The sequence below is a fragment of the Notothenia rossii genome, assembly GCF_949606895.1.
Source record: "Notothenia rossii genome assembly, chromosome: 1".
NCBI classification, from domain to species: domain Eukaryota; kingdom Metazoa; phylum Chordata; class Actinopteri; order Perciformes; family Nototheniidae; genus Notothenia; species Notothenia rossii.
Window position 1 is genome coordinate 94,433,994 of NC_136912.1, and position 19,099 is coordinate 94,453,092.

General features: G+C 42.9%; 1 protein-coding gene across 1 annotated transcript in view; it reads right to left on the bottom strand.

The window, feature by feature from the left end:
- xpr1a (xenotropic and polytropic retrovirus receptor 1a) overlaps positions 1-19,099 on the bottom strand; it is a 132,466-nt gene that overhangs the window by 40,017 nt on the left and 73,350 nt on the right. The window lies entirely within an intron of this gene.

Genomic DNA, 19,099 nt, shown 5'->3' on the forward strand with positions numbered 1-19,099 from the left:
GGGGCCGAAATTAAATCTACCAAGGGCCTGGTTTGGCCCCCGGGCCTTGAGTTTGACATGTGTGGTCTAAACGCTGCACGTCTTTTTTCAGTACATAATAAGTAATACAACAGCTAGAAAATGTAGATAAAGTGAAGACATGTTAGTGTCTAAATGTTGAATAAAGAGAGCAGTGTGTGTGCAGGGTAAAGGGGATCCAGTAGTGATACGGAAGCGGTGGCGATTATATAAAGTGAGGCCTGACTGGATGCAGAGGTTTTTCACACACACACACACACACACACACACACACACACACACACACACACACACACACACACACACACACACACACACACACACACACACACACACACACACACACACACACACACACACACACACACACACACCTGCAGCAGTGTGTGTAAGCGCTGTGATGAAAAGGTGAGAGAAACTTTAAAGCCCAACAGCTTTACAAGAAAAAAAACGAGAAACCGCCTCCACCAGCCGTGAAGATAATCAATTATGAGTTAATTAAACTGCGCTGTGCAGGAGAAACACGGTGAGGTGTTCTGTGGAAGGACAAATCATAAAGGAACTTAAAAGATCCTGCAGCAGACGCACGAGACAAAACACCCTTCACTCATTGTTAGATAAGGAATCTAAGAAGCGCCCATTAAACATCCAAACAGGTTCATTCATTACGGTGAATACAAATGGAGGACATTATGGGAGAAGTCTGTCGAGAAGAACAAACATCCACTTAGCATCAGCAGTGACCTCGCAGTACAACGATTATTGTACGAGAAAGGAGAGCAACCATTCAGAAAGACTTTAATCCTGCATGTAGGAGCTCAAAGCCACTTAAATACAGAGCAAGAGAAGAAGAAAAGAACAGATTATATAGGAAGACGATAAAGCTACTGCAAGAGGAGGTGAAAGAAATGTAGACGGATGTGAAAAACGTGAAGGTCGATTGCTTTTGTCAAATGGTAATCATTTAAAAATATAGTCTTATACTCTGATTGCCCTTTGCTCTGTTGAATTGTATTTGTAGTCTTGTATGTGTTAAACAGAGACATATGTTTAGGGTTTATAGGTGGATTAGCAAATGGGTAAGAACTAGGGGGTTTTATGGTTTGATGATGGGATGTTTACAAATGTCTACAATTATTTATGGGACCAGTTGGCTGTTTCCTGTCATGAATATGTAGCGGGACTGTAAGCTGTGTTCTGGGGGCAGAAGTTCTTTATCCTAAGTAGCTCTGTTCCTGCATTTGAGATCGATTTCAATTGTATTACTTTAGTTCAGCCAGACAACTCACGTGTTTCTTAATATGTTTATTAGAAGCAGCATATAGTTTGAGTTTGGAGTCTAGGCTCGGGCCTCATCGCTCCACAGATTTACAAAGAACATTGAGTGATGATTAGATTAATATCCCCCCCGAGCCTACAGGTGGAAGCTGGGGAGGAAGCTGGGGTGGAAGCTGGGGAGGAAGCTGGGGTGGAGCTGGGATGGAAGCTGGGGTGGAAGCTGGGGAGGAAGCTGGCGTGGAAGCTGGGGAGGAAGCTGGGGTGGAAGCTGGGGTGGAGCTGGGGTGGAGCTGGGGTGGAAGCTGGCGTGGAAGCTGGGGTGGAAGCTGGGGTGGAAGCTGGGGTGGAAGCTGGGGAGGAAGCTGGGGTGGAAGCTGGGGTGGAAGCTGGGGTGGAGCTGGGGTGGAAGCTGGGGTGGAAGCTGGGGTGGAAGCTGGGGAGGAAGCTGGGGTGGAAGCTGGGGTGGAAGCTGGGGTGGAAGCTGGGGTGGAAGCTGGGAAGGAAGCTGGGGTGGAAGCTGTGGTGGTGGGGTGGAAGCTGGGGTGGTGGGGTGGAAGCTGGGGAGGAAGCTGGGGTGGAAGCTGGGATGGAAGCTGGGGTGGAAGCTGGGGTGGAAGCTGGGGTGGAAGGTGGGGTGGAAGCTGGGGTAGAAGCTGTGGTGGTGGGGTGGAAGCTGGGGAGGAAGCTGGGGTGGTGATGGGGTGGAAGCTGTGGTGGTGGGGTGGAAGCTGGGGAGGAAGCTGGGATGGAAGCTGGGGTGGAAGCTGGGGTGGAAGCTGGGGTGGAGCTGGGATGGAAGCTGGGGTGGAAGTTGGGGTGGAAGTTGGGGAGGAAGCTGGGGTGGACGCTGGGGTGGAGCTGGGATGGAAGCTGGGGTGGAAGTTGGGGTGGAAGTTGGGGAGGAAGCTGGGGTGGAAACTGGGGTGGAAGCTGGGGTGGAAGCTGGGGTGGTGGGGGGGAAGCTGTGGTGGTGGGGTGGAAGCTGTGGTGGTGGGGGGGAAGCTGGGGAGGAAGCTGGGGTGGAAGCTGTGGTGGTGGTGGGGTGGAAGCTGTGGTGGTGGGGTGGAAGCTGGGGAGGAAGCTGGGGTGGAAGCTTGGGAGGAAGCTGGGGTGGAAGCTGGGGTGGAAGCTGGGGTGGAAGCTGGGGTGGAGCTGGGATGGAAGCTGGGGTGGAAGTTGGGGTGGAAGTTGGGGAGGAAGCTGGGGTGGACGCTGGGGTGGAGCTGGGATGGAAGCTGGGGTGGAAGTTGGGGTGGAAGTTGGGGAGGAAGCTGGGGTGGAAACTGGGGTGGAAGCTGGGGTGGAAGCTGGGGTGGTGGGGGGGAAGCTGGGGTGGAAGCTTGGGAGGAAGCTGGGGAGGAAGCTGGGGTGGAAGCTGGGGTGGAAGCTGGGGTGGAGCTGGGATGGAAGCTGGGGTGGAAGTTGGGGTGGAAGTTGGGGAGGAAGCTGGGGTGGACGCTGGGGTGGAGCTGGGATGGAAGCTGGGGTGGAAGTTGGGGTGGAAGTTGGGGAGGAAGCTGGGGTGGAAACTGGGGTGGAAGCTGGGGTGGAAGCTGGGGTGGTGGGGGGGAAGCTGTGGTGGTGGGGTGGAAGCTGTGGTGGTGGGGGGGAAGCTGGGGAGGAAGCTGGGGTGGAAGCTGTGGTGGTGGTGGGGTGGAAGCTGTGGTGGTGGGGTGGAAGCTGGGGAGGAAGCTGGGGTGGAAGCTGGGGAGGAAGCTGGGGTGGAAGCTGGGGAGGAAGCTGGGGTGGAAGCTGGGGTGGTGGGGGGTCAGGCAAGCAGAAGCAACATGAAACACAGCAGCAGGAACATGAACATGAACATGAACGTAGCAATAGCAAGTGAACACAGCAGCAGCAGCATAGCGAGGCAGAGGCAGGAAGACAGGCAGCTTAAATAGAGCGGCATGTTTAGGAGAATGTGATTGGTTGGTTGTAAGAGGGACGAGGTGCGTCACGTGTTAATGTATGATTGGTGCTCCAGTTGACTGCCTGAACTAGCTCGCAGGCTTCGCCCCATTAATTATAACAATAGACAAACATTGTCCATTAATCATTTATCAGTTTCTCTTGAGGGAATTCGACTTTCCCCCAAAAGCTTTTATCGATATAACTAAGAGGCAACACATGCTGTGCGCTCGTTCTGGAAGTGTCTTTCAAGATTAGATTTTCTTGTATTTTGTTTATTTCTCACAATATATCAAGCATGGTAAGTCAGCATGTTGTCAGTAAAAGCAGAGGAATCTAAACACGCACAATAAACTTTCTATTTCCTAAGTGTTCCTAACCATTACCTGGATGCACATACGTTGAGAACATGAATACAACTTTTTTAAATTCAGTGTCACAGTATCAACTCGTCTCCAATTTATAAAGTTTTCCTTTCCAAATCATTGTCTACCGTGCAACAAAAAAGAAAAAATGAGCCGTTATTAATTCCAGATTTTGGTCAGCAGAGAGGCTGAAAAAGGCGTGGGTTGCCTCGACTTTAGAAAGAGGTATTTCTGCTTGAATTGTAGACCAATCAGCTGAATGTCTGGTCAGTGAGTGTGTGATGACAGAATGAATAATGGTCTAACATGCAGACCTGCAGGCGAGCAGCAGGCTGATGCTGTGATTTAAAGTAAAAGGTTAACCCTCTAATGAACACTGTGTGAAGGAGCACTGAGGGAACAGAGAGGAGGAGCAGTGGAGCATGTAACATATGTGCCCTATATATCAGTATTTGTTTAATTCTAAATGTCCAGGAAATTATTGTCTATTCACCTTATGTAGCCCCGCCTGTTTCCCCACTTCCTGTTTAAATGCTTAGTTCTTCCAGCAGCTTTGTAAACAAGGAGTTTTATTCAAGATCATTGTCAGCTACACTGAGGCGATAAATTCTCTGTTAGTGACTGCAGGATGACATATGACAAGCTAGCAAAACGTTAGCTATCTATCTAATTAGTTAACTAGCTTACATTGATTAAAATGTTAGCTATCTATCTAATTAGTTAACAAGCTTACATTGATTAACATGTTAGCTATCTACCTAATTAGTTAACTAGCTTACATTAGCATTAAAATGTTAGCTATTTATCTAATTCTAATAATCTCAAACCCACACCCGCTCCCGAGACCACATCACTCCCATCCTCCAGAACCTCCACTGGCTCCCCGTCCGTCAAAGAATCCACTTCAAAGTCCTCCTCATTACTTACAAAGCCCACAACAATCAGCCCCCCCCCTACCTCACAGACCTGCTGCACCACCACACCCCTTCCCGCTGCCTCCGCTCATCAGAAGCCAACCTCTTATCCACCCCCACCCGCACCAATCACCGGACCTGGGGGGACAGAGCCTTCTCCGTCGCTGCCCCCTCCCTCTGGAACTCACTCCCACAACCCATCAGAGACTGCACCGACCCCACCACCTTCAAAAAACTCACAAAAACTCACCTCTTCAATCTGGCTTTTCATGTGTGATTGTTTTTGTATTATTTGACTTTAACTTTAACTATATATTTATTTGTTGTTCCTTTCTTCTCTTTTCTTTTTTTCTTCACTATTATCTGTAAAGCGTCTTTGAGCACCTGTAAAAGCGCTAACAAATTAAATATATTATTATTTAATTAGTTAACTAGCTTACATTAGCATTAACATGTTAGCTATCTATCTAATTAGTTAACGAGCTTACATTAGCATTACAATGTTAGCTATTTATCTAATTAGTTAACGAGCTTACATTAGCATTACAATGTTAGCTATTTATCTAATTAGTTAACAAGCTTACATTAGCATTAAAATGTTAGCTATTTATCTAATTAGTTAACTAGCTTACATTAGCATTACAATGTTAGCTATCTATCTAATTATTTAACTAGCTCACATTAGCATTACAATGTTAGCTATCTATCTAATTATTTAACTAGCTTACATTAGCATTACAATGTTAGCTATTTATCTAATTAGTTAACGAACTTACATTAGCATTACAATGTTAGCTATCTATCTAATTGTTAACTAGTTTACATTAGCATTAACATGTTAGCTATCTATCTAATTGTTAACTAGCTTACATTAGCATTAACATGTTAGCTATCTATCTAATTAGTTAACGAGCTTCATTAGCATTACAATGTTAGCTATCTAGCAACGGCCAAATATGTGGCTCTCGTAATTCAAATTAGAGTTTAATTGAACACCCTAGGTCAGACTTAAAGTGCTGACCTGTGTCTGGAGTTACGGCAGTGAGAGTCTTTATAAAAACACTGTTTTACAGATTGTCAGTGGAATGCATTTACCTGGATGTTTCAGAGGAATACATTTCTATATATGAAACACCTTCCTTTATTCTTACTGACAGAGTGTGTAGATGTGAAATAACAGAGGTTATGAAATGGCCTTGCCCCCCGTCTCTTTGTTCCCTGCTGACCTTGTGCACCACTGGGAACATCAGTGGAGGTGTGTGTGTGTGTGTGTGTGTGTGTGTGTGTGTGTGTGTGTGTGTGTGTGTGTGTGTGTGTGTGTGTGTGTGTGTGTGTGTGTGTGTGTGTGTGTGTGTGTGTGTGTGTGTGTGTGTGAGGTGTGTGAAGTGAAGAACAAAGTCCCCAGTCAGAGTTCATCCTCACAGCTGTTTGACTGAAACTGAAAATATATCCTGACTGCCACTCACTGTCCCTTCATCCAGGTAACATAAGCATCAACATGTCATAATTAAAAACTCCTCACCTGTCTTCTTAATTGAAAACAGTCTGAATGCTTTATGGTGTTCTCTGTGTCTTTAATTGAATCTAAGGCGTCAGTGCTCATGTGAATCTGACGGTTCTCCTTCAGACACTCAGTGTGAGTTCTCATTATCACAGGTCTGGGTGGATCATAAGAGAAAAGGCTTTCTAGAGTCCAGCAGCGCTCACAAAGGGATTCAAAGGCAGGTGAAAGCGTGGACGTCATGGGAAAGGAGACACTCAAACTCTGTGACAAGGTGGAACAACTTTAAATCATTTTCTAAATCTACAAATGAGTTCAGCCACAAAATGTAGCATTTATTATTTTGTACATTTTCTAAACAGATACCATAAAACCATCTGAAAACATTTCTGTCTTTTTCACATTGCCACAGCACCTTGATAAAAAACACGAAAAATATAAATCTAGGTGTACGGAGCGGCTGAAAAGTTTCTATGTACTTCAGCTGGTCTGAACTTCCACTTCCTTCCAAGGTGTTTATTAAACTCTGGCCATATCATTTACTTTAGTAGGGCCATACAGTTGACGCATAGACTGTAACGTTGCTACTGCAAACGGGTGCTTGGATTGACTTCGAAACACAAGAGGCAGGAGAACATTTCCAACAGGCACTGCACTACTATTTGTAGTTTGGTGTTTACATGTTCAAAAATACATTCATTTTCACATAATGTCTGTCTGAATGTTTCTCTATTCACCCTCTGTCTGAATCTCACTTGGTGCCTGTCTCTTTAGAACCTCCCCAAAATAGTCAATAGAGAGGCGAAGTCCCGTCCATACTTGCACCCCATGGGACCTTATTTAGGAAAAAGTATGCATTGAAGTCCATTTTTTTTTTCTTTTGATCCCATTTGAATTGTGCCACGAATTACACATATGATGTTTGTCAATCTTAAAAAATCATTTCAATGTCAAAAAAGTCACAATTTGTCGTAAAACTGTTGAAATATAAGACTGAAAAATACGCAACTAGAAAGACTACAAATCCCAGAGTCCCAGTCCCGCATGCTGGCTCTTAGGAACCGACTAACTCCCCTTGTGTGTGTATGTACAGCTCTCAACATGCCCAGACTTGGAGTGATTTTCACCTCTTTTAATATTTTCCGCCTCGTTCTGAAAGAAAGAAGTGAAATGTGCCAACGTGACGGCCGTCTGGGTGTGTGGAGCGAGATGGGAGATGTAGTTCATTGAGCGATTTCACACAAAACAAAGTGTTACTTCACAGTTTTACCACACATTTTAATTTTTTTGATCTTTTAAATTGACAAACATCATATGTGTAATTCGTGGCACAATTCAAACGGGATCAAAAGATAATCTTTCTCTCTCCAATGACTTCAATGCATACTTTTTCCGAAATAAGGTCCCATGGAGGTCCACCGGAAAGGGAGGGACTTCACCTCTCTGTTATGATCTGATCAGCTCGTGGGGTTAATTGCAGAGGTGGTTCTCTTGGAGATACTCAGATGAGGGGAGGTATTTTGTAATGACATGTGTAATATACAGTGAGGGCAGCCACAGTTTAATGGCTTGTTGAATCCAGTATTATCACAAAACATGACTGGGATGTCTTACTTCACAGTTTGTGGGTTGAAGGCACTCCACATTTGTGCACAAAAACTAAATGAAATGTCCCCTTTAATATTTCTCCTGCAGTCCTAACACGGATGCTGAAGGAAGCAGTACATCTCACTTCATCGACAAATACACTGGACCTTAAACACAGTTGTGTGTGAGTGTGTGAGTGAATGTGTGTGTGTGACGAGATGATGATGAAGCACCTCAGTAGAGTAAAATGGTTTTGTCCCTGAAGGGCTTTGAGGTGATTTATGTTTCCTCTGTGTGTGTGTGTGTGTGTGTGTGTGTGTGTGTGTGTGTGTGTGTGTGTGTGTGTGTGCGTGCGTGCGTGCGTGCATGTGTGTGTGTGTGTGTGTGTGTGTGTGTGTGTGTGTGTGTGTGTGTGTGTGTGTGTGTGTGTCTTTAACCTGTATGTCAACATTAAACACCGTCCCTCTTCGCCCTCAGAGAACTGAATAACCTGTCTCTGTGAGGACATGTTGTCAGTATGATGTTTATGAACCTGACAAACCGGGGCTGAACAGTAACATCAGCATCTTGCTCTAGGCGACATAAATAGGATTTTATTTATATGAGGCTGCTGGAAAATCGATATGTGGTTTAATTAGGTTAAATATTTGACGACTGTAAATTACGACCATGATAAACTGAGTAACAGCGAGCAGGGAGGAGGCATGCGTTGTGTTTTATCACCTTCAAACAAGTTGATTAGTAAGTGATCAATTATTTATTAAGTTGAAATGACAAACAAACAAGAGACCTTTCCAGTTTTGTCCATTTTTGTATCATCATGAATTTAATTATTCAGGTTTTTTGACTTCAGATCAAACAAAAAAACAATATGCTGATGATCAAATGTGATTTATTTGTAATTTCAATTAATGAACCAATTAAAGGGGCTGCATTCTAAATAAAGAAACCCTATATATTCAATTAATATGGAATTAAACCAGCATATGTTTGCAATTTCAACTCAGTAGATTACATATTGATGTCTATCTTCTATCTAACAGTCTGACAGTAAACCAGGCAGTTCACACCTGTGCTAACAAGAGGTATCTAGGTGCAACGTGCTAAGAGAAAGTAGATCCAGTTCAGTTCAGTCAGTTATTGTCTTCACTTTTCCAGACAAAGAATTGTGCTGCTAGCTAGAAAAACCACTCTTGACCTAGAGTATTCCCAGGGTGCCCCCCCCCCTTCAATGCTAACCCCTTCTTCTGCAGATTGTATTAATAAATGATGAGACAGCTTCCCTACGACTCTAACCCCCGAAACCACACACACACACGCACACACACACACACACACACACACACACACACACACACACACACACACACACACACACACACACACACACACACACACACACACACACACACACACACACACACACACACACACACACACACACACACACACACACACACACACACACACACACACACACACACACACACACACACACACCCCACCCCCAACTTCTTATATTCCCATGCAAGCATTCTGGGAGGAGAGGACCCCATAAAAGCAGCACATAAATCCTTCAAGAAGCCCCTCTCCAGTCGGACAACGGGGAGGGGGAACAACAACCAACACAAACATGTTCCTCTGAATAACATCCTGCAGAACGAGGATATGAATTATTATTTTTCTGAAGTTTTATGATACTTTTATTGTATTATTCTCTTGTTTTATCAACTGTTTCATGGCAGATATGTGTTGCTGTTGGGTTGAAAGAAGAAAAGCATTGGTTTCCTCTGTTTAAGGAGTTAAAAAACCGGTGTCCTTCTGCAAACCAATGAAAAGCAGTCATTGCAATAGAGTGATGCAGTGATGATGTATTTTTGAAAGCCGATCCAGAAGTAAGCATAGCAAGGGTTCCTTTGACAAAAATGAATGGGATTTTTCGATTGGATTGTGGAAATGCGATCTCTAGTAGTAAAAAAGCTATTGTTGGGCTATAAAGGAACCACAGCACGGTCACATGACTTTACGTCACCACCGCTAAGCTAAAGTAGGCTAATGTTGGGCTATTAAGGAACTACAGCACGGTCACATGACTTCACGTCACCACCGCTAAGCTAAAGGAGGCTAATGCTGGGCTATAAAGGAACTACAGCACGGTCACATGACTTCACGTCACCACCGCTAAGCTAAAGGCGGCTAATGCTGGGCTATAAAGGAACTACAGCACGGTCACATGACTTCACGTCCCCACCGCTAAGCTAAAGGAGGCTAATGCTGGGCTATAAAGGAACTACAGCACGGTCACATGACTTCACGTCACCACCGCTAAGCTAAAGGCGGCTAATGTTGGACTATAAAGGAACTACAGCACGGTCACATGACTTCACGTCACCACCGCTAAGCTAAAGGTGGCTAATGTTGGGCTATAAAGGAACTACAGCACGGTCACATGACTTCACGTCACCACCGCTAAGCTAAAGGAGGCTAATGTTGGGCTATAAAGGAACTTCAGCACGGTCACATGACTTAACCACCGCTAAGCTAAAGGTGGCTAATGTTGGGCTATAAAGGAACTACAGCACGGTCACATGACTTCACGTCACCACCGCTAAGCGTAAGGCGGCTAATGTTGGGCTATAAAGGAACTACAGCACGGTGACATGACTCCACGTCACCACCGCTAAGCTAAAGGCGGCTAATGTTGGGCTATAAAGGAACTACAGCACGGTCACATGACTTCACGTCACCACCGCTAAGCGTAAGGCGGCTAATGTTGGGCTATAAAGGAACTACAGCACGGTCACATGACTTCACGTCACCACCGCTAAGCGTAAGGCGGCTAATGTTGGGCTATAAAGGAACTACAGCACGGTGACATGACTTCACGTCACCACCGCTAAGCTAAAGGCGGCTAATGTTGGGCTATAAAGGAACTACAGCACGGTCACATGACTTCACGTCACCACCGCTAAGCGTAAGGCGGCTAATGTTGGGCTATAAAGGAACTACAGCACGGTGACATGACTTCACGTCACCACCGCTAAGCTAAAGGCGGCTAATGTTGGGCTATAAAGGAACTACAGCACGGTCACATGACTTCACGTCACCACTGCTAAGCTAAAGGCGGCTAATGTTGGGCTATAAAGGAACTACAGCACGGTCACATGACTTCACGTCACCACCGCTAAGCTAAAGGAGGCTAATGTTGGGCTATAAAGGAACTACAGCACGGTCACATGACTTCACGTCACCACCGCTAAGCTAAAGGAGGCTAATGTTGGGCTATAAAGGAACTAAAGCACGGTCACATGACTTCACGTCACCACCGCTAAGCTAAAGGCGGCTAATGTTGGGCTATAAAGGAACTACAGCACGGTGACATGACTTCACTTCACCACCGCTAAGCTAAAGGAGGCTAATGTTTGGCCGGATGACGTTTAGTCGTCTCATTTAGACACTTTCAATTCTCCAGTGGGGTGTTTACTGACTTATTTTATGTCGTAGAACAAAACGTTAAAATCTCTTCAGCTTGTGTTAACCTCAGACCTTTTTTCAGGAACCAAAAACACAATCAGAACACCATTGAACTGTAGACGAGGTAAGTGCTAAAAGGCTGACTCATTTCCATGTTTAAGGACCCATTCCTGCACCATTCTATAAACCTACAGGAATATACTATGAACTGTGATCTTCTTTGTCCCGGTGAAACCTATGACTGCTTGGTCATTCTCTGTATTTACATGTCGCTGTTGTGTAGCTTATCCATTAACGCTACACGAGACAAAAGCAGTAGTGCATTCCTGTAGGGTATTTTCGTCATAAATCTGGAGGAAACATCATCTCTTCACGATCCAGAGACAAATAGTATTTTCCTATTTCCACGCTCCATTTATCTCCTTTAATGACACCTCGGCGCTCTGATGGTATTACAGTCGGGGATCTGAGGAGACATTACATTAGGATCGTCGCTGTATTAGTCCCACTTATCTCTTCCCTCCCAGCACACAGGTGTAAATCACAAATAAAGACAATAAAAGAGAATTGGCTTGGGCTAACATTTATAACTTGATTGAATACTACAAAAACAACTTGAATGTCTTCCTTTTTTCAATGTGTTCAGTTCTGTTTACCTGCTGTCTACATACAGGCACATGTGGGTATATCTGAACATGGATAGGCCCTTGGTGAATTGATGCATGGGAAACCACATGGAAGACTTTAAGGACATATCTTGGTCCCCTCTTAATATTACTTGGATTTAAAATATATAATCGGGTTTTCATCATTGGAATTAATTATTATTGCTTTGTTTTTTTATTTATTGTGAAAACATTCATTTTTAATCTGGGAAAAAGTCCATCTGTGGATGATATTTAAGTTTAATTGTACTTTTATTTTTATTACTTCATTATTTTTGATTCTTCTTCTTATGATAATGTTTTTGTTTCTATATTTTCTTTGTCTCATTACTTTTATTGTATTTATTCCTAATGTAAAAACATGAGTGGATGAATTGAGGCAATAAATAAACAAATAAAGTATAAAATAAATGTTTAACAAAGCGTCTAAATCTAGAGAGATGTGTGTGTAGTTCCAGACGGTAAGAAAGGAAACACAGCCCTATAACCAGCCAGATAACACCCCCCCCCTCCCATTCCTTTTTTTACTCACTTTATTCCCATTCGGCCCTCCAGCCACAATTAAGTCTACCAATCATATCTCTCATGGAGGCCATTAGGACTGCAGACTCACTGAGGAGGGGGGGGGGGGGGGGGGGGATCCACTGTGGGATATTCATACTGCCAGATAAGCAGAACCCCCAAAACATATATATACTACAGCGGCGAGGAGGGGGAGTGAAAATGATATCACATATTCAACACGTTCTGGGAGGTGTTAATATCTCTGCTGTGTGTGTGTGTGTGTGTGTGTGTGTGTGTGTGTGTGTGTGTGTGTGTGTGTGTGTGTGTGTGTGTGTGTGTGTGAGAGAGAGAGAGGTGATGGGTTTATTATCGGCAGCCAAGCAAATACATCATGAGAGAGAGAGAGAGTAAGATAAAGAGGCCAGATGGGCTGTGAGACGATCCCAAGGACTAGATGCATATCACACAACGCCCTAAAAACACATAGAAAGATACGCAAAAAAATAAGGACATTTAAGACCGAAAGCTTGAATGGGAGAAAGATGTATGTTGCATGACTCTAAAAAGCGATTAAAAGAAGAAAATATGGTGCTCCATGAGTTGATTTAATAGTCAAAGCTTACTGAGTGTAGAATACAGTCAAAAAGCTTCTTTGCTGGACGTGCCTTGTTTTATTTCCACGTTATTATACGGCTTGGTTGAATACTGGATGCTCATTGGTCAATTTGGACATTCCAGAGGTCTGTTATTTTTTGATAACAGACCGTTGCTAAGGATAACAGACCGTTGCTAAGGATAGAAGACTGTTGCTAAGGGACACGGGAACACGGTATGTTCTCTGGCAGTGTTTAAAGACTGGTTAATGGAAAAATAAAATGTGAGCGTTGGTACGCAATGGATCGGACTATTTATATTTAGCAGAGGCAATATGATTATTGTTAAATCAATCAAATCATTTTAAATCAATATTGTGAGTCAGGTTGTTGGTTTATTTAATATGTATACTGTGTTATTAGTGGAATAATGTGCATGGTTTGTGAATGATCATTTGGAACATCTTGGGTTTTTGGTAGTTGCCATCAATCAGAATGGAGTATACAGTAACATGACTAAGTGGGAATAAAAGGATATGAAAACTTTGTGGATCAATTACTTTAGTGAGTTTGTAAACAAGACATTAATGAGGAGCCGCTAACAGGGAAAGTTCCTGAGGACAATAAGAAGTGGGTCATGTTGTTCAACGGGCTTATAGTATATCCTGTAAACCAAAAGAAAAACAACAGTGTGTGTTTGGATATGGTTTGGTTTGGTTTGTCACGATCTGAAACCCTCAGCATTGTCTCATCATGTTTAAAGCCCTGAAAAGATAAGATAAGAATTACTTTATTGATCCCAACTTGAGAAATGTTTGTGTTGCAGCAGCATAAAAAGACAAGATAGCTCCTGTATCCATTAAAAGCCGTCATGTACACACAGTAATTGACTGCAGCACACACACAAAACACACACACACACACACACACACACACACACACACACACACACACACACACACACACACACACACACACACACACACACACACACACACACACACACACACACACACACATACACACACACACACACACACACACACACACACACACACACACACACATAATTTTGAACACAACAATAGCTTGCCAAAATGCTTATGTTTTAAACATTACGCTTATTACAGTAAAATGATCAAATACAGATTCACAGTGTTTACTCAGATGATGGGGTTCTTCCCAGGCCTTAACAAGTTCATCACAAACATTTTCATACAATCATACTTAAAGGTGGGGTATGTCATTTTGGAGAAACCAGCTTGAGTGCTCTAGAATTTGAAAATACACAACTGGAAAAAATCTGCCCCTTCCTTCAGACTTCCTCACAGAGCCCCTCCTCCAACACACACAAACGCGCACAGGACCAATGAGGGCACGAGATAAGTTTGTGCACAGATGGAAGGCTGACAGGCAGGTAGGCCATCCAGTTACTTTAGCCGGCTCAGATGATTGGTCGTGCTTTTTACAGCGCCACGGCTTCCAGAGATGATATTTTTTTATGTATTTATTCTCAAAGCATTTATGCTATCGGGATGTTAAGAGCATTCCATGGAATATAACAAAAAGTGTTTCTGAAGGGAATTACCTACCCCACTTGTAAGAGAGGATTCACTTGTGTGGACAGGAGGGTGAAAACCTAATGTTGGGCTCTAAAGGAACTACAGCACGGTCACATGACTTCACGTCATCACCGCTAAGCTAAAGGAGGCTAATGTTGGGCTATAAAGGAACTACAGCACGGTCACATGACTTCACGTCATCACCACTAAGCTAAAGGAGGCTAATGTTGGGCTATAAAGGAACTACAGCACGGTCACATGACTTCACGTCACCACCGCTAAGCTAAAGGAGGCTAATGTTGGGCTATAAAGGAACTACAGCACGGTCACATGACTTCACGTCACCACCGCTAAGCTAAAGGTGGCTAATGTTGGGCTATAAAGGAACTACAGCACGGTCACATGACTTCACGTCACCACCGCTAAGCTAAAGGTGGCTAATGTTGGGCTATAAAGGAACTACAGCACGGTCACATGACTTCACGTCATCACCGCTAAGCTAAAGGTGGCTAATGTTGGGCTATAAAGGAACTACAGCACGGTCACATGACTTCACGTCACCACCGCTAAGCTAAAGGAGGCTAATGTTGGGCTATAAAGGAACTACAGCACGGTCACATGACTTCACGTCATCACCGCTAAGCTAAAGGTGGCTAATGTTGGGCTATAAAGGAACTACAGCACGGTCACATGACTTCACGTCATCACCGCTAAGCTAAAGGAGGCTAATGTTGGGCTATAAAGGAACTACAGCACGGTCACATGACTTCACGTCACCACCGCTAAGCTACAGGAGGCTAATGTTGGGCGTGATGACGTTTAGTCGTCTCATTTAGACACTTGTTAGCAACCTCCGTTTTTAAATCCACCAGTGGGGTATTTACTGACATATTTTATATCGTAGAATAGAAATCTCTCCAGCTTGTGTTAGCCACAGACGTTACTTCAGGATAACAACCAACATCACATTCAGAAAACCATTGAACATGGAACAGCTAGTGCTAAGAATGCTGATTCATTTGTGGTTATAGGACTCCCTCCTGCAGCCTGTATTGGACAGACAGTTCCAGTGTAACAGACAGGAAGTCCAGAGAAAGCCGTGTCATGGACCTGATGGGAAAGTTAATTACTGCTGCTCTTCATTCCTCAGAGGGCAGTATTTCTCCTCCCTTATTTCCATCTCTCTTCCTTTGACTAAGCTGTTCTGTGAAGTGTTATCTCCCGCTGTCAGAGTGTTTGGCCCGGACCTTTCCGTCTGCTTCCAGCTCCACGCCGGCCTTCAACATCACAATATCTTTCCTCTGAACGCCTTCCCCGACCCCCTGCATTTGTATAGAGGTAGATAGAGCACGCAGCAAAAGGCAAACTGATAATGAAACGCTGCTGGATCGCATCGCATGAACTTTTCCGCTTCTGTTCAACTTTGTCAGACATCTGAAGCTCTTTGAGGTTCAGAATGGTTGCAGCTATTAGTCCGTCTGCAGCTCATAGAGTCCTATTGAACCTGTGAATGTTGAGTTCCCTAACGTTTTATGTTAGAAATGTATACTAGGGGTCCCCAGCATACCAAATCTGAGTGGTTTTGGAGATAATGGAGGACGCTGAGTCTATTTCTGACACTTCCAGAATCGAAAATTGCCAGAAAGTGGTCATATTTGTACTCCCAGTGAGGTGATTTTGATGAATTTTGGGTTGATTTTAAAGTTTTAGGGGACCCAAAACTGCCATTATTGATCCTAAAAATGTCAGAATAGATTAACCCTTCTCAATAACCTCAAAAACCACACTTAAATTGTCCAAATCGGCAAAGTATCTACCTCTATCATCTATCTATATTTCCCATTTCAAAGCCAATGTGATATTTTGTGCTGATATCATGTTTCCATGCACACTCTGCGTTGGCTGGGATAATCCAGACTTTAGGCAATAGAGGATGTGGACGAGTATCGATGTCTCAGTATGCAAACTCACGCTCTGCACACATCCCTTATTAAACATTAATTGAAGCAAATCAAATCCTCAGAGATCAGGTCTGGTTTCATGGAGGCGCTGAGGAAGAGGTGAGTGTAATGTGACCGATCTGACTGTCTCTGGTATACAGTTATTATACTAACGATGGAGACTAATCTGTGTATCGTTCGATTCAAAACAAAGTCTACTTTTATTTCCCCTGTTCCCACATTACATTCAGCAGCCAGTTATATCTGAAGGTTAACTCTCTGCAAGACTGTCTTTTTTTGTCTTGCACCAAATATATTAACTGGTACACTACAAATAATCATCTGAATGAATGTGTACCTCTTACATGAGAGCAACCAACCCAGCATTGCCCTCTACGTCATGGCCCCGCCCCTTTTTGGGTGAAATCACTGTCATGTGACTGGCTGGCGGTAAATACAGATTTCTGAGGTTTTCGCCCAATCACATACATTTTTTTAGAATACAATTAATTTCTTTATCTACAAGGAGCCCCATTACGATGTTGAGCCAGGCAACAATACAATAATTCAATTGGTGATCCATGATCAGCGTTGATTTATGGTTGGGTTTAAATCAATCGGCAGTCGATGTCCTGCAGGCCGCAGCTAAAACTGAAACTGGGATGTCCTTGGTTTCTCAGTGTTTTATATTTTAATGCAGCGTCTACTCCAGCCACTACTTTGACTTATAACGTTACAACTGGTGGTGATTGTCGTTAGCCTCGTTAGCATCATTAGCTGTAATGAAGTGATACCAATACATACACCAGTACATGTATTAACAGATGGGTCTCATTGGTTATGATCTTCGTCCTCTCTTACCCTAACCCTAACCCTAGCCTGAAGACACAGATATTATTTTTTTCTAAATTAAAGCAAAGAAAATCGTAACTTTGGATATCTTTCTGCAAAACACGACACAGCAGCTTTTAGGGACGATATATCATGATAATTGTTATTTTTGCCGCTTGGTGCTAATTCTTTGTTTTTACCGGAAAGTGGGCGGGGCTGTGTTTTAGTAATGCTCTCATCTTTACAGGCTTTTGTATAACTAAAGGACAAGGGGCACCATCAGTATGGATTCCCAGAACGTGTCCATTGTTTGTGTTTGAGTCAGAGAAAAGTAATACATTGTGTGAAACCTGTGAGTAGATTGAGTGTTCCCAGTGTTCCCAGCAGCTTTAACCCCATTAGTCAGAGCTGGTTAACATGGTCACGGCTCATTGAGATAACAATAAGGTTTATGTTCGGCTCTCAGCGCTACGCAAACATGATTGATATTAATCATCATGACACCAGGGAGCACCAGGAATCATTTAATGTGCTGCTGATGTCTCTTTTTACCGCTCTGATGGAGACAAAGCGAGGACAGGATAGTCCAATCTCTCTCGTTTGTGAAATGTATATATTTTTAGGGCTGTATGATTGTGAACAAATTATAATAACAATTCATTTTAGTGACAAAAACGCAGAGGTGGCAGAAGTACTCAGATCTTGTACTTGATTAAAAGTAGAAGTACTCAGATCTTGTACTTGAGTAAAAGTAGAAGTACTCAGATCTTGTACTTGAGTAAAAGTAGAAGTACTCAGATCTTGTACTTGAGTAAAAGTAGAAGTACTCAGATCTTGTACTTGAGTAAAAGTAGAAGTACTCAGATCTTGTACTTAGTAAAAGTAGAAGTACTCAGATCTTGTACTTGAGTAAAAGTAGAAGTACTCAGATCTTGTACTTGAGTAAAAGTAGAAGTACTCAGATCTTGTACTTGAGTAAAAGTAGAAGTACTCAGCTCTTGTACTTGAGTAAAAGTAGAATTACTCAGATCTTGTACTTGAGTAAAAGTAGAAGTACTCAGATCTTGTACTTGAGTAAAAGTAGAAGTACTCAGATCTTGTACTTAGTAAAAGTAGAAGTACTCAGATCTTGTACTTGAGTAAAAGTAGAAGTACTCAGATCTTGTACTTAGTAAAAGTAGAAGTACTCAGATCTTGTACTTGAGTAAAAGTAGAAGTACTCAGATCTTGTACTTGAGTAAAAGTAGAAGTACTCAGATCTTGTACTTGAGTAAAAGTAGAAGTACTCAGCTCTTGTACTTGAGTAAAAGTAGAATTACTCAGATCTTGTACTTGAGTAAAAGTAGAAGTACTCAGATCTTGTACTTGAGTAAAAGTAGAAGTACTCAGATCTTGTACTTGAGTAAAAGTAGAAGTACTCAGATCTTGTACTTGAGTAAAAGTAGAAGTACTCAGATCTTGTACTTAGTAAAAGTAGAAGTACTCAGATCTTGTACTTGAGTAAAAGTAGAAGTACTCAGATCTTGTACTTGAGTAAAAGTAGAAGTACTCAGATCTTGTACTTGAGTAAAAGTAGAAGTACTCAGCTCTTGTACTTGAGTAAAAGTAGAATTACTCAGATCTTGTACTTGAGTAAAAGTAGAAGTACTCAGATCTTGTACTTGAGTAAAAGTAGAAGTACTCAGATCTTGTACTTGAGTAAAAGTAGAAGTACTCAGATCTTGTACTTGAGTGAAAGTAGAAGTACCAGAGTGTAGGAATACTCTGTTACAGTAAAAGTCCTGCATTCAAAATGTTCCTCAAGTAAAAGTAGAAAAGTATTCTCATCAAAATATAGTGAAAGTAGAAACAGTAAAAGTAGTCATTGTGCAGATTGGTCCATTTCAGAATAATATATATGATATGTTTTATAATGATTGATCATGAAAGTGTTCTCAAAGCTGGTAAAGGTGCAGCTAGTTT